The sequence below is a fragment of the Capra hircus genome, chromosome 2 (assembly GCF_001704415.2).
Source record: "Capra hircus breed San Clemente chromosome 2, ASM170441v1, whole genome shotgun sequence".
Taxonomy (NCBI): domain Eukaryota; kingdom Metazoa; phylum Chordata; class Mammalia; order Artiodactyla; family Bovidae; genus Capra; species Capra hircus.
In genome coordinates this window covers 9,344,289-9,359,680 of record NC_030809.1, presented here as the reverse complement: position 1 = coordinate 9,359,680, position 15,392 = coordinate 9,344,289, and the positions used below count along the sequence as shown (strand labels likewise).

General features: G+C 44.4%; 1 pseudogene; it reads left to right on the top strand.

Moving 5' to 3' along the window:
* Positions 5,230–5,820, top strand: LOC102168311 (annotated as a pseudogene).

Sequence of the window (15,392 nt, the reverse complement as noted above, 5' to 3'; positions counted from 1 at the left end):
TCCAATTAGACAGTAAGCTGTGAGAGGGCGGCAATCAGCTCTTCTTGGCTCTTTCTTGTTTTCCTGGCACCTGACACTCTGCCTGGCACATAGGAGATGCTCAGCGAGGCTAAATGATATGTGCAGCAGCATCTGGCTGCAACACAGTAAACCTGGGACTCGGATCCAGGCAGCCAATCTATCTCAGGGTCTGAAATGATACACTCTGAGGCGTGGATAAAAGCTAGCTATGATTACTATTCATAATAGGATGAAAACAGGCTGTTCTGGGCAGTCACTTGAGGTGTTTGTTAAATGAATGACTCATAAGTGTGTGCTGGACACAGGTGAGGTTCTTAGTCTGTCCCCTAAGAGGGGGAGGTTATTCTGGCCTGGAGCAGCGGTCTGAGCTGATAGGGGCTGAGTACCTGGTTTTAGGTCTTTCTCCTGTAGCCTGGCCATGAGCTTGCTATAGTGTTCAAGAGTGCAGGTTCTGGATGCTCCCTGCCCCAGGAAGGGAGTCTGTCACTCCTTTTTTTTGGCCTTTCAGTAGAGGAAGGTTGGCACATGTGTCTCCCAGTAGCAGGTGGAACAGCATGTGGGGAACGATCATAATGGTAGTTACCTTTAACCAGAACTTGGCTCAGCATTTAAATACTCATCAGCAGCAGCTATGACAGCTAATTTTTTCAATCTGGATAATTAAACGTTTAAAAATATTTTATTTATTAATTCGCTGCACCAGGTCTTGGCTGTGGCACATGGGGTTTTCAGTCCTCATCATGGCGTGTGGCATCCCTGACCAGGGATCGAACCCCTGTCCCCTGCATCGGCAGGTGGATTCTTAACCAGTGGACCACCAGAGAAGTCCCAGTGGTATTATCTCATCTTTCTTTCATGGCACGCCTCTCTACCAGCAATCATATTGTATATTTACCGGTGTATTGTTTGTTTCTCCCACTAGGAAAAAAGCTCCATGAGGTAGGACTTGTCTGTTTTGTTTACTGATACTCGCTGGATATGGCAGTCACGGCAAGCCCTCAAAATAGGCTTGTGAATAGAGCCACACCAACCTGGACTCTAACCCCTGCTTGCCTGCTTCCTAGTTGCCTGACTGAGAATTTCAGTTAACACATCTGAGTTTGTTTCCACATCTGTAAAACAGGAGTGGTTATGAATTATTAGGTGAAGTCAGAGAACAAAATACCTGTGCGGTGTCTGGTGCACGATCGGTGCTCATTGGAAAGGGTATGTAAGAATCCTAGACTCTCTCCCTTCTCTCCAAATTATTGCCCCTGAAAAGTAGGAAGAGGGCGGTAGACTGGGGCTTGGGGGGCTCACTGGGTGAGTTCTCCATTGGTGAGAGATGAAGATGTAAGAAGAGGCTTCAGCTTGAAGGAATTCCCATGACTGTGATCAAGAGGCTGGTAAAGAATGAGGCCAAAAGCCAGGACTAAGGCTGTTGGTCAAGCTGTACAGGTTTCTGGCCAAATGAACCCATTCCTTTGATCAAGTTGTGCTAAAGAGCTTGTTCATAAGTTACACCAATCAGCCACCGCTGGCCCTTTGCCGGAGGATCTAGAAGATGGAATTTCCTGGCCAGGAAGGCAAAACAGCTGTGGTTGTAGAGACTCTAATTGATGCTGTGCCTACCCAGGAGGTACCAAACTGAGGGTGTGTAGGCTGCCCCAGGAGCAGCCAAACCCAGGGCATCATCTCCAAGGCCTGGAGCAAGATCCTCAACCTTCAACCAGCTGGCCCTGGACTCTCCCAAGGGCTGTGGTGCTGGCCTGCTCTCTGGTCCTGGGGAAGACTGAGAGGTGTACAGGCAAATCCTGCATTCCCAGGGCTAGAAGTTTAAGTGCGCCAGAAACCAGTGGGCCAGCTGCTGCTACAAAAACTAGCCCCAGATCCTGCCTTGTTAGTAAAAAGATTTTGGATGCTGGAGAAATAAATATGAGGCCAAGGGCAGTCAGAGAAGAAGAGGAGACATGTGAGCATCCAGATGAGACAGTCCCAGGGCTACTGGAGAATTAGCTAGTGGGGTCCTCCACTGACCTGGAGATGGGGCCAGGGGCGGGAGGGCAGAGAGACGCAGAAGCTTCTCGCTGCTGGTTACAGAGGATGGGAGCTGGCAGGAGAGGGAGATACAGTAGTAGCAAGAGATGAGGATGGAATTGGAGACAACAGGCAGAGAGTAAGCAGGGGGTCGTCAACAGATACTAATGGGCAGCTATATGCCAGGCACTGTTCTGGGCACTGAGGACACCGTGGAAGAAAACACAGAGAGGGGCCCAGTAGGGGTGGGTAAACTATGAATGGCCTATGGACCAAACCTGGCCTCTTTTATGTGCCTATGAGCTAAGAACGGTTTTTACATCTTTAAAAGACTGAAAAAAAAAATCAAAAGGATATTTTATAATGTGTGAAAATTATGTGAAATTCAGATTCCAGGATCCATAAATAAAGTTTTATTGGAGCAAAGCCACGCTCCGTTTACGTACGGTCTAGGGCTGCTCCCACACTACAACAGCAGCGTCGAGCAGTCGCAACAGAGACCATATGGCCAAGAAAGCCTAAAATGTTTACTAGCTGGCTCTTCAGGAAAAAAAAAATTTTTTTTTTTTTTTTGTCAACCCCTGCTCTAGGAACTTGCATTCTCTTTGGAGAAATGGTTAAACAAACAGGTAAGCTAATTTCAGAGCCAGATGGCATCAGCATTTCCTCACACCCTGCTTCTGCCTCGGCCACCTTCCCCTGGAAGGGAAGTTGCTCCCTCCAGCTGGGATGTAATACAGCAAGAGAGGAACTGGGGTCATTGTGACCAGCCCCTTGCTTCCGGGCCAAGAAGATCAAGCCTTTTCCTGGAAGGAAAAAGTCACTGTCAGTGATTCGTGAAGTCCAGCACCCACTAGATCCCTTTCCCCTGTCTCAGATTCTCGATCTAGGAACAATTCCTTCATGACTTTGGAGGAACATCGTCACCTTTGTCATCAAGGCCTGCCACCTGGGTGCCTGCCAGCTGTGTGCAGTGTCTCCTTCTTCACAGAGTCTTCTCTCACACTGTCTCCTTGAGCTCTTACAGGATAAGACATGGCTTGGGGTTACTGTTCCCCTACAGATGAGGAAACTGAGACTTGGAGGGAGGACCAGGGTCACATAGCTTGAAATAGCTTGCAGAGCCAGGATTAAAAGTAGTGCAATGTCAGCTTTGGAAGGGCCTTTGAGACTGTCTCAGCCAGAGATAGGAAACTGATGGCCTGAGGCAAGAGGTGAATCAGGTAAGGGTGGTGGCCAGTCCTCCATGTGCAAGACATAGACATGCATTGTCTATGCAGAGGTTTAAAACATTAGTGAAACTGGGTGTGTCAGCTTTTATTATCATCATGCCCTGGCAATTCTAAACAATGTCCTTGGTGATAAAACCCTCCCTCCTGAACAGATCTTTATTGGTCTAACTTATATATATACATACATATATATATATGTATATATATATATAATCAGAGAAGGCAATGGCAACCCACTCCAGTACTCTTGCCTGGAAAATCCCATGGACGGAGGAGCCTGGTAGGCTGCCGTCCATGGGGTCACTGAGGGTCGGACACGACTGAGCGACTTCACTTTGACTTTTCACTTTCATGCATTGGAGAAGGTAATGGCAACCCACTCCAGTGTTCTTGCCTGGAGAATCCCAGGGACGGGGGAGTCTGGTGGGCTGCAGTCTATGGGGTTGCACAGGGTTGGACACGACTGAAGCGACTTAGCAGCAGCAACATGTATATATATATATATAGGCTTCAAATTAGTACATTTTATCACCTAACCTTTCATAAATAATGCATTCCACGTGGAAGCAAATGTGAAGAATTCCGTTATACAACTGGCCCCAACATACACCTTCAGGTGAGAGTTTGTAGCAGGTCAGCATCACTGGAGCTCACATCGGGAGTGTTCATGTTCCTGCGTCCCTCCATTTATCTACATTTTTAAAGTCTTGATTGAATTTCAGTATTTCTGTTTTATGGTTTGGGTTTTTGCCTGTGAGGCATGTGGGAACTTAGCTCCCCGGCCAGGGATCAAACTTGCACCCTCTGCATTGGAAAGCAAAGTCCCAACCACTGGATGCCCAGGGAAGTTCCCATGTCCCTGCATGTAAACAGCAGATTTGAAATCAACAGTGATAGCACAGTGATGGTAAAACAGTAAATTGTTACTGCAGTTCTGTCACCCTCTGCGCAAATCATTCTCTGAACTTCACGAGTTGCCTCTTTTAGAGGCATTTTGTCGTGGGTGTGTATGTCCCTTTTTGTTAAAAAAAAAGTGTAACCAAAAATTATTAGTCCATTACTTTGTTCCCCTTTGTACTACAATTTTTATTTTAATTTATTAAAAATTTTATTGGTCTGAGTGTATATATGAGGTTCAATAAAAGCAAGTTTTTACTATTTTTGTTGCTTTTCTGCCATTATTATTATTTGTTTTATTTCATAATTATTACTGAAGATAATCTTGTCATGTTGGCCTTAAAAAAATGATCTATTCTACCCACACTACTGTATACAAGATGGATAACCAACAAGGACCTACTGTATAGCACAGAGAACTCTACTCAATATTCTGTGATAACCTATATGAGAAAAGAATCTAAAAAAGAATAAATATAAGTATAACTGAATCACTTTGTGGTACACCTGAAACTAACACAACATTGTAAATCAACTATATTGCAATAAAAATTAAAATATTTTTTGAAAAATTACCAGAAAATATAAGTTAAAGAAGTTAATGAAAAATAAAATCTGATAACTTGGGGGGAACAAAGATACACTCTGGGTGTCAAACATACCAAGTTCACCATTGGTCTGAAGACAGAATAGGACCCACAGACAATGACATTGTTATCTTCTCAAACATAATCACCATTATTATTTTATTGAGCCACCTACTTGGTGCCAGGCACTGTTCTAAAGTTTGATATGTGTCATCCTGTTATTTTCCCCACTTAGCAAATATTTATTGAGATCCTACCCATGTATGAGGCACCTTGGTAGGTGCTGGGGATATGACAGTGAACAAAGTCGAATGCTTTCTCTCTCTTACCCTTGAACCACTGGACCTGGAGGTGGAATGGGTGTTCTCTATGTGTACCAGCATGTTTTAAGAATAAAGCCATGGTGGGAATACAAACTGATATAGCCATGGAGAACAGTATGGAAATTCTTTAAAAAACTAGGGAAAAAGGAGAAAATGGCGGACAGGAAGGCGGGAGAGGAGAAGCCTGAGAAGCCGCAGCGAGCTGGAGCTGCCAGAGGACCTGAAGAAGAAGCAGAAAAACCTGTGAAAACTAAGACTGTTTCTTCCAGTAATGGAGGGGAAAATTCCAGTTGCAGCGCTGAGAAGCGATCAGCTGAAGATGAAACTGCAGACCTCCCAACAAAGCCTACAAAGATCTCCAAGTTTGGATTTGCCATAGGTAGTCAGACGACAAAGAAAGCCTCAGCCATATCCATCAAACTTGGCTCAAGTAAGCCTAAAGAACCGGTTCCAACACTTGCTCCAAAAACCTTTTCAGTAGCAGCAGCTTTTAATGAAGATGAAGATAGTGAACCAGAGGAAATGCCTCCAGGAGCAAAGATGAGGATAAAGAATATTGGAAGGGATACACCAACATCAGCAGGACCAAATTCCTTCAATAAAGGAAAGCATGGGTTTTCTGATAACCAGAAGCTATGGAAGCGAAATATAAAATCTCATCTTGGAAATGTCCATGACCAAGACAATTAAATGATGTGTTTTGAGATTAGGGTGTGGGGTGGGTGTAAAGTTAAAAGGAACAGTTTCCTTTTTTAAGGAATCAATTCAGTTCAGTTCAGTCGCTCAGTCGTGTCCAACCCCTTGCGATCCCATGAATTGCAGCACGCCAGGCCTCCCTGTCTGTCACCATCTCCCGGAGTTCACTCAGACTCACGTCCATCGAGTCCGTGATGCCATCCAGCCATCTCATCCTGGGTCGTCCCTTTCTCCTCCTGCCCCCAATCCCTCCCAGCATCAGAGTCTTTTCCAGTGAGTCTCTTCGCATGAGGTGGCCAAAGGAATGGTATAAGACTATCTTTGGAGCCGCCTTTTTTTTCTTTTTCTTTTTTTAAATATTGAGTGATACACTAATGAGAATTTGAAATTAAAAACAAAAAAAACCTAGGGAAAAAACTACCATAAGACCCAGCAATCCCATTACTGGGCATATACCCTAAGGAAACCACAATTCAAAAAGACATGTGTGGGGCTTCCCTGGTGGCTCAGTGGTAAAGAATCCGCCTGCCAATGCAGAGCGGGAGACATGGGTTTAATCCCTGGTCCAGGAAGATCCCACACGCTGTGGGACAACTAAGCCTGTGAGCCACAACTACTGAGCCTGCACACTAAGGCCCAGAAGGCTCAGACAAATGCTGAAGCCCAAACGCTCTAGAGCCTGATGCTCTGCAGCAAGAGAAGCCACCACAATGAGAAGCCCACGCACCACTGAGTTTTTTTGGTGGTGCTCCCCTTAAATTCTGCATCCGTGATGGTTCCGCATTAACTTCATTCTAGTAACCTCAGCCTAGTCCTGTCCTTGCTCATACGACCCTTTCAACAATCATGTGAAGTAGGTGCAAAAATTACCTCCGTTTTACAGATAAGAAAAGTGAGGCACAGAGAAGCTAAATGATTTGCTCAAAGTCATACAGTTAAGTGGTAAAGCCGGTGTATGAAGTTCTCTTAGAGTCCATGCTCTTAACCCTATTTTACATTTTGTTTATATGTACGTTTTGGGTAGTCCATACGGGTTGCTAAATACCTCAAATAACTTGAATTTAAATTTTGAATTTAAAATGAAAAATACAGGGAGGCACATTCTGCTGCCCCTCTGGTCAGGGAAAGCCCTTGGGACATGAGGCACAGACTGAAAGGCAGCCACCCCCTCACCTGTCACACAACGCACATTGGCGGGGAACCTGGGGTTAAACCATTCATAGATGACCTGCTTCTGGATCAGAGCTTCCTACGAAACACAGCAGCTCCCTTGCTGGGATCTATTGAAAGTCAGAGAGAAGGGTTTGTAAAAAGAAAATGTATATATATATATATATATATATATATAACAGGAAGAAGAAAATTTAAAATAGAACTTTCCTGCCTCTTTAAAAGTCAGGCCACCTGGGCTCCAGTCCAGTTTTATGACCATCAGCAGGCAGCCTCTCTTAGATAAAACAAGCTCATCAGATTACCACAGTCTCCACCACCCGCTATTGTCCCAATGCCTCGTCCATTTCATTCACTTGCTACCTGACTGCTCCTGGGGGCTTGGATTTGGACCCCTAATGTAGCCATTTCACAAATGGAAGAATCCAACCCCAGAGGGGAAGAGGTTTACCCAGTTCACACAGTACTTTGAGCTGGACTTCAAGCCAGGCCTTACACGGCCCTTCAGTGACAAGAGGCACTTACGACTTTACACTTGATGGGGGCTCAGAAAGGAGGTTTCCAGACAGATCAAGCTAACCCCTATTTCCTGAACACCTCTCACTTGTCTCCAAGGTGGGTGTTTCCACATCAACATCTCATGGGAATCTCCCAATGACTCTGGCAGGTCAGCCTTGACAACCTCTAGCTTACAGGTGAGAAAAGGGCTCAGGGGCTTGTGACTCTCCCAGGATCTCACTGCAAGTCTGTGGCAGGTCTGTCTAACTTCACTAGCTCTTGACATAAGAACGGAGGAGTCCACCTCCTGCTCCCTCCCAAAGGCCCCCCTCCCTTGCTCTCGCTAGGATTTTCTGAGGCTGAGGCTGGAGTCACAGCTGGTTAAATTTACTCTCTTCCAGAAGGATGCCGACACAGGGCAGCCTGAGAGTCAAGCTGGAGTTGTCAAAAATACTGATATAGGGACTTTCCTGGTGGTCCAGTGGTTAAGAATCTGCCTTGCAATGCAGGGGACACGGGTTCGCTCTCTGGCTGGGAAACTAAGATCTCACATGTCTCAGAGCAACTAAGCCTGCATGTCGAAACTACTGAGCCTCCACAGTTCAGAGTCCTCTCCACCATGCACCACAGCTAGAGACCCTGTGCGTCCCAAAGAAGATTGTGTGTGCCACGATGAAGACAGCCAAATGGATAAAGATTAAAAAAAAGCCCATATGCCAATCATGTGCTAGATGCTTTTCAGAGTTTTTAGTATTCTCTTCTTTATATTTATCTGCATCCTCTAAAATTTCCACAACAAATAAAATATTTTATTTTCCTGTGCAAGGAATTGCTTGATCTAGGCCTAGAAATGATTCTACTGAAGGTGTGGGGAAACAGGGATCAATATCCCCAATCTGCAGTTAAGGAAATTGAGGCTCAGAAGGCTGGCCCAAGGTCACACAGCTAGGAAGCGATGGAGTCAGGATGCTGTCCAAATTCAAGGCCTGTGCTCTTTCCATTCCACTACTCTGCCTCCCCACCCCCCTTTGTTTTGTAACACCTTGTTCCACAAAGGAGTTCAGGCAATTTATTAAAAAAAAAAAAAAAAAAAAAAGAGGGAATTCCTTGGCAGTCCAGTAGTTAAGGCTCAGCACTTTCACTGGAGTGGCCTGGTCCCTGGTCAGGGAACTAAGATCCTGAAGCTGCATGGCATAGCCAAAAAAATTAAAAATACATAAAAGGAATCAAGCATTTATCTTAACTTTCCTGTACAAACTAGTTCAGGAAAATCAAATAATGGATGAGGAAAAGTTATTCTTTATGGAAGAATTCCAGCTAATGAATGCAAAAAGAATAATAGAATTATTAATAGAAAGTCACCATTCTGTAACACCTAATGAAATAACGGATCATCAGTGGATGCTAAAACTAACAGATAAAACTTTGGGGGGAATTCTATAATGAAGAGAGTAGGCCAAGGGCCCTGAAATCATGAATCAGTCAATAAAAATATTTTGAGTCAATATTATGTACCACTAGACTTAGCAGCAGCAGCAGATATGACACGGACATGATATGATATGACACGTGGACATTACCAGATGGTTGACACTGAAATCAGATTGATTATATTCTTTGCAGCCAAAGATGGAGAAGCTCTATACAGTCAGCAAAAACAAGACCAGGAGCTGACTGTGGCTCAGATCATGAACTCCTTATTGCCAAATTCAGACTTAAATTGAAGAAAGTGGAGAAAACCACTAGAACATTCAGGTATGACCTAAATCAAATCCCTTATGACTATACAGTGGAAGTGAGAAATAGATTTAAGGGACTAGATCTGATAGAGTGCCTGATGAACTATGGACGGAGGTTCATGAGGTTGTACAGGAGACAGGAATCAAGACCATCCCCAAGAAAAAGAAATGCAAAAAAGCAAAATGGCTGTCTGAGGAGGCCTTATAAATAGCTGTGAAAAGAAGGGAAGCGAAAAGCAAAGGGGAAAAGGAAAGATATACCCATTTGAATGCAGAGTTCCAAAGAATAGCAAGGAGAGATAAGAGAGCCTTCCTCAGCAATCAATGCAAAGAAATAGAGGAAAACGATAGAACGGGAAAGACTAGAGATCTCTTGAAAAAAACTAGAGATACCAAGGGAACATTTCATGCAAAGATGGGCTCAATAAGGGACAGAAATGGTAGGGACCTAACAGAAGCAGAAGATATTAAGAAGAGGTGGCAAGAACACACAGAAGAACTGTACAAAAAACATCTTCACAACCCAGATAATCACGATGGTGTGATCACTCATCTAGAGCCAGACATCCTGGAATGCGAAGTCAAGCAGGCCTTAGGAAGCATCACTACGAACAAAGCTAGTGGAGCATCCGCTGAATCATTGAAAAAGCAAGAGAGTTCCAGAAAAACATCTATTTCTGCTTTATGGACTACGTCAAAGCCTTTGACTGTGTGGATCATGATAAACTGCGGAAAATTCTGAAAGAGATGGGAATGCCAGACCACCTGACCTGCCTCTTGAGAAATCTGTACGCAGGTCAGGAAGCAACAGTTAGAACTGGACATGGAACAACAGACTGGTTCCCATAGGAAAAGGAGTATGTCAAGGCTGTATATCGTCACCGTGTTTATTTAACTTCTATGCAGAGTACATTATGAGAAACGCTGGACTGGAAGAAGCACAAGCTGGAATCAAGATTGCGGGGAGAAATATCAATAACCTCAGATATGCAGATGACACCACCCTTATGGCAGAAAGTAAAGAAGAACTAAAGAGCCTTCTGATGAAAGTGAAAGAGGAGAGTGAAAAAGCTGGCTTAAAGCTCAACATTCAGAAAACGAAGATCATGGCATCTGGTCCCATCACTTGATGGGAAATAGATGGGGAAACAGTGGAAACAGTGGGGGACTTTATTTTTCTGGGCTCCAAAATCACCGCAGATGGTGATTGCAGCCATGAAATAAAAAGACGCTTACTCCTTGGAAGGAAAGTTATGACCAACCTAGATAGCATATTGAAAAGCAGAGACATTACTTTGCCAACAAAGGTCCGTCTAGTCAAGGCTATGGTTTTTCCTGTGGTCATGTATGGATGTGAGACTTGGACTGTGAAGAAAGCTGAGTGCCGAAGAATTGATACTTTTGAACTGAGGTGGAGAAGACTCTCGAAAGTCCCTTGGACTGCAAGGAGATCCAACTGGTCCATCCTAAAGGAGATCAGCCCTGGGTGTTCACTGGAAGGACTGATGTTGAAGCTGAAACTCCAATACTTTGGCCACCTGATGCGAAGAGCTGACTCATTTGAAAAGACCTTGATGCTGGGAAATATTGAGGGCACAAGGAGAAGGGGACAACAGAGGATGAGATGGTTGGGTGGCATCACCTCAATGGGTTTGGGTCGACTCTGGGAGTTGGTGATGGACAGGGAAGCCTGGTGTGCTGCAGTTCATGGGGTCGCAGAGTTGGATGCGGCTGAACTGAACTGATTAATGACAAAATAACCAGTAGACCACACCATCGCCAATAAGGTATGCTTGCCAAAGACATTAAACCTAATCAAGCTCTGGGGCTTCCCTAGTAGCTCAAGCAGTAAAGCATCTGCCTGCAATGCAGGAGACCTGGGTTCAATCCCTGGGTCGGGAAGATCCCCTGGAGAAAGAAATGGCAGCCAACTCCAGTATCCTTGCCTGGAAAATCCCATGGACAGAGGAGCCAGGCAGGCTACCGTTCGTGCGGTTGCAAAGAGTCAGACATGACTGAGCGGCTAACACACACGATCAAGCTCTAGATCCAATGTTCAGTCTACTGGAAATTCAAGAGACAGAAGACAAGTTAAACTACACCATCAGGAAGCAATCAGCCAAATCTTCTGGGATGTGGGAAGCTTTATAGACAAATGCTCTGGTTTCCTTTATAAATAAATAGCCTGAAAAATGAAAGGAAAGTGAAAACTGTTACAGATAAAAAGTTAGTTATGAGATGCATCAACCAAATAAACTATGTGAGCCTTATTTGAGTCCTGATTGAAACAAACTAACTATTAAAGAAATCTGAACATGAACTAGGTATTAAAAGGTTTTAAGGAATTTGTATTAATTTTGTTAGGTATGATAGTGGCATTGCTGTTGTGTTTGAAAAAGCCCTGTCTTTTAAAGACATATGCTGAAATAATTCCAGTGATGTGATATGATGTCTGGGGTGTGCTTTTTTTTTTTTTCTTCAGCTAAGACAGCAAAAGAGATGATTTATTGTACACGTTACATTCAGCCACAACTGAGAAGAGAACTAGTCCATAGTTATCACAGGTCCAAGGCAATAAAAGGGACGGCTTTGATATGAGCAAGGTAGGTCTCTCAAAGGTGGTCAAGGCGATCAGAATGGCCATAGATGTTCCAGATCCATTGAGAAGTTCTAGATAGCAGGCATGCAGTCCACACTTTGTACCAGCGTCCCTGGCCTCTGGCTTCCCTTGTTTCTGCTTCTGTGGCTTCCATAGGTGGACAAGTTTACTTGGACCTCTGCCTCATCTTTCTTCTTTTGCGCTTCAGCCTGCGCATTCGCTGCTTCCTCCACTTCGCTCTCATGGCGCAGAGGTTTCTCAAAAGATGGCGCTAAGGCCGAGAGCTGGGGTGTGCTTTATAATACTTCAGAGGGAAGGAAATGTGGGAAGGCAGATGAAACAAGATTGGCAAAATGTTGGTAATTATTGAGGATGGGTTACAGGTATGTGAAAATTTACTACATTCTCTCTACTTTCACGTGTTTGAAATCTTCCATAATAACGGGACTTCCCTGGTGGTCCACTGGTTAAGAATCAGCCTTGTAATACAGCGGATGCTGGTTTGATCCCTGGTCAGGGCCTAAGATCCCACATGACTTGGGGCACCTATGCCTGCACTCCACAACTACAGTGGATGGAATACCACAACTAAGACCTGATGCAGCCAAAAATAAATAAACACATGTTGAAATATTCCATAATAAAACGTTTTTTAAAGGCTAAAAATGAGTAATTGAGAAAATTGGGACAAAGAGAAAATACTGATCCAGCAGCAGAAAAGTTCTGGGACTTCCCTGATGGTCTCGTGATTAAGAATCTGCCTGCTGACAAAGGAGACATAGGTTCGATTTCTGCTCCAGGAAGATTCCACGTGCAGTGGAGCAACTAAGCCCATGCACCGCAACTGTCGTGCCCACTCGCCTCTGCCACAAGAGACGCCACCGCAATGGGAAGCCCGTGCACTGCAGCTAGTGAGTAGTCCCCACTCATGGCAACGAGAGAAAGGCCGCAGGAAGCAAAGATCCAGCGCAGACAAAAATAAACATTTTAAATAAAGAAAATGTTGATTTTTTTTTTTTAAGTTCTGAGTTTCTTAGCAGTCAAAACAAAGACGGAAAGAAGAGTCACGATGGCCAAATGTTGAGAACGTCTCTTGTCTGCAGTTTTTTAACCCTTATTCAATCACATAAGAGTGGGCCCTGGGCCTGGAACTCTTCCTAAGCAGGAGATAGAGTCCCTGCAACCAGTGCTGGACTTATCACTCGTGTGTGTGTTCCCTTCCTTGTTTCAGGTGTCATAAGTACTCTTTCATCTCTGCTTAAAGCATGTCGGTCATTTGGCATCTAGCCAACCCCACTGCTGTATCTGTCCTCCTCTTAGAGGGGACAAGGTCCTTCCTCTGTGGCACAAAACAGTGAATACAGTGAATTCCCTGTGCTGATCACTGCGAGAGATCCCCAGGCAATGAAAGAGCAACACCCACTCCTGAAGTTGATCTTGTTCTGTCTTTACGTGAGTAAAGCATTGTTCTACCTGGTGCTTGACTGCTTTGGGTCTTCCTCAACTACTCAGATGCCAAAAGGAAATGGGTAGACGCGTTTATAGAGTCTTCCCCTGGTAATGATAACGTGGGTACTCTGCTTGACACCAGGAGATTTCTAAAACCAGCAGACCAGCATGCTTTTTTGTAACCAAAGAGATTCTGGTGGTGGCAAAATTCCTACTCAATATAGCCTACCAGCAATGGGCCAGTCATCTGTCCTGATTTGGGCTATCATGAGGGACTTGGAAAAAGCAAGGGCCAACAGGAGGGAAAGAGGTGGAGAGGTGAGCCTTCAATGATGAGGGGACTGGAGAGGGATACGGGAAAGACAGAGCGCTCTAGGGGGTGGGTACTGAGTGAGCAAGGGTAGAGAGGCTATCTCATTTTCATAAAAGAAAAAGTAAACAAAATGCATGGGAACCTGGAGAAAGCTCATCTTCTTTTGCTCCCTTCTCACCCAAAAGAAATCGATCCAACTGCAAAAAGCACTGACAGGAAACAGAAGGCTTTGTTACCAAAGCTCTCTGGAGGACACTGCAAAGGGATTACGCAGCACAACGCATGGCAAGACCTCTTTTCAGAATCCTCCCAAATCTCTCTTCCTCAAAGTTCCACACTGCTACAGCAGCTCCCCAAGCTCTCCCTTTTTTCTCTTTTTTCCCAAATTCCTGACCACCCAAACTCTGCCAACTCCCCTCCCTTCTCTCAGTAGCAGCTCTTCCTGAGTGGGGCTGGAATGAAATTTCTCCAGGTCTCTCCAGTCTTCTACTTAGGTCTATTCGTCTCCCTCTGCCCTCCTTACAAAGGTTCCTTAGAACTAAGCCTGGGGAGGAGGAAAAACAGTGCATATTTACATGTGAGTATTTTTGTCCTGTTGCATGTTTAAAAAAAAAAAAAAAGTTGGAAGGAAAAGACACCCGAATGTTAACAGGAAGATGCCAGGAAAGCTTTGGAATCAGATAAAGTTGGGTCCTGGCTCTGCCACTTTCTAGCTGTGTGACCTTGGGCAAGCCTCACTGGAGACATTTCTCCAAACCTGATTGCTGTTCCGTGAATGACTTAGCATGGTATCTGGCATACAGTAAGTGTTCCATAAAATGTAGCTTACAAAATAAAGGAGTTAGCTGGTACTAATATGGTGCTGCCTTTATCCATATTTCTTGCCTTTATCAATATTTTATTTACATTTTTTCCAATAAGCACATATTTGTCATTTTAAAATGAAACAACACGAAGGTCATTATAAACATAAGCATAAAACTAAATGTTTATCAGTAGAAGATCAAAAGAATTATGGGGTACCTGTATTCTGGAATATTATGAACTCCTTAAAAATGAAGTATTTCTATAAATGACACACATAAAAAATGTCCACAGTGTACAGCAAGTTGCAAAACCATATGTGGTTTGACCCCTTTATGCATGTCTGTTTTTATACATGTTAAGCAATTATCAGTGAAGACGTTTTTCAATTTTCAAATCCATATTTTTGTAAAGCTTAATTTAAAAATATAATATGCATGAATTATTTTTACACAAAAGAGAAACACTTAAGGGGCTTAAAAAACAGGCATAGAGAGTTTCTAGCTGTGTTTCCCAGGCCTACAGCAGACCCGAACACCAGAAAACAAAAGGACTCTGAGATTCTGCGCACCTCAGCCCAGTTGCTGAGCTCCTGCCAGCCACTAGGCTGGGCAGGAAGAGTTAACAGGGCACCTCATCTTCAGTCCTCCCCCCACATCCTTTTTTGCAGACTGCAATAGAAAAAAGCCAGTTGAAATTGCTCCATTTCTCCCCATGGGGACCCCTCTAATACCTCTGCTAAGGAGGGTAAAGTTTGCTGGAGCCAGGCTAGAGGAAAGAGTGAAGGCCCTCGGGCCTGAAGATCTTTCGAGACGTATGTGGCCTGTGGCCCCCAACACTTCCTCTCTCCCCCCAAATCTCGTTGAAACTGAAGATGAAGGCAGGCTCTGGAGGGACCACAGGGCCTTCCTGGGTTCTCGGGGTGGGGCTCACCCCTCAGCGTGTGGGGGAGTGGGCTGCTGAGCCCCCCCAAACACTTGGGGCACAAGCCTGAGAACTTCCTGGAATGTGGGGGAAATGGGTGTTTTATCAGCCATCTCTATAAAAA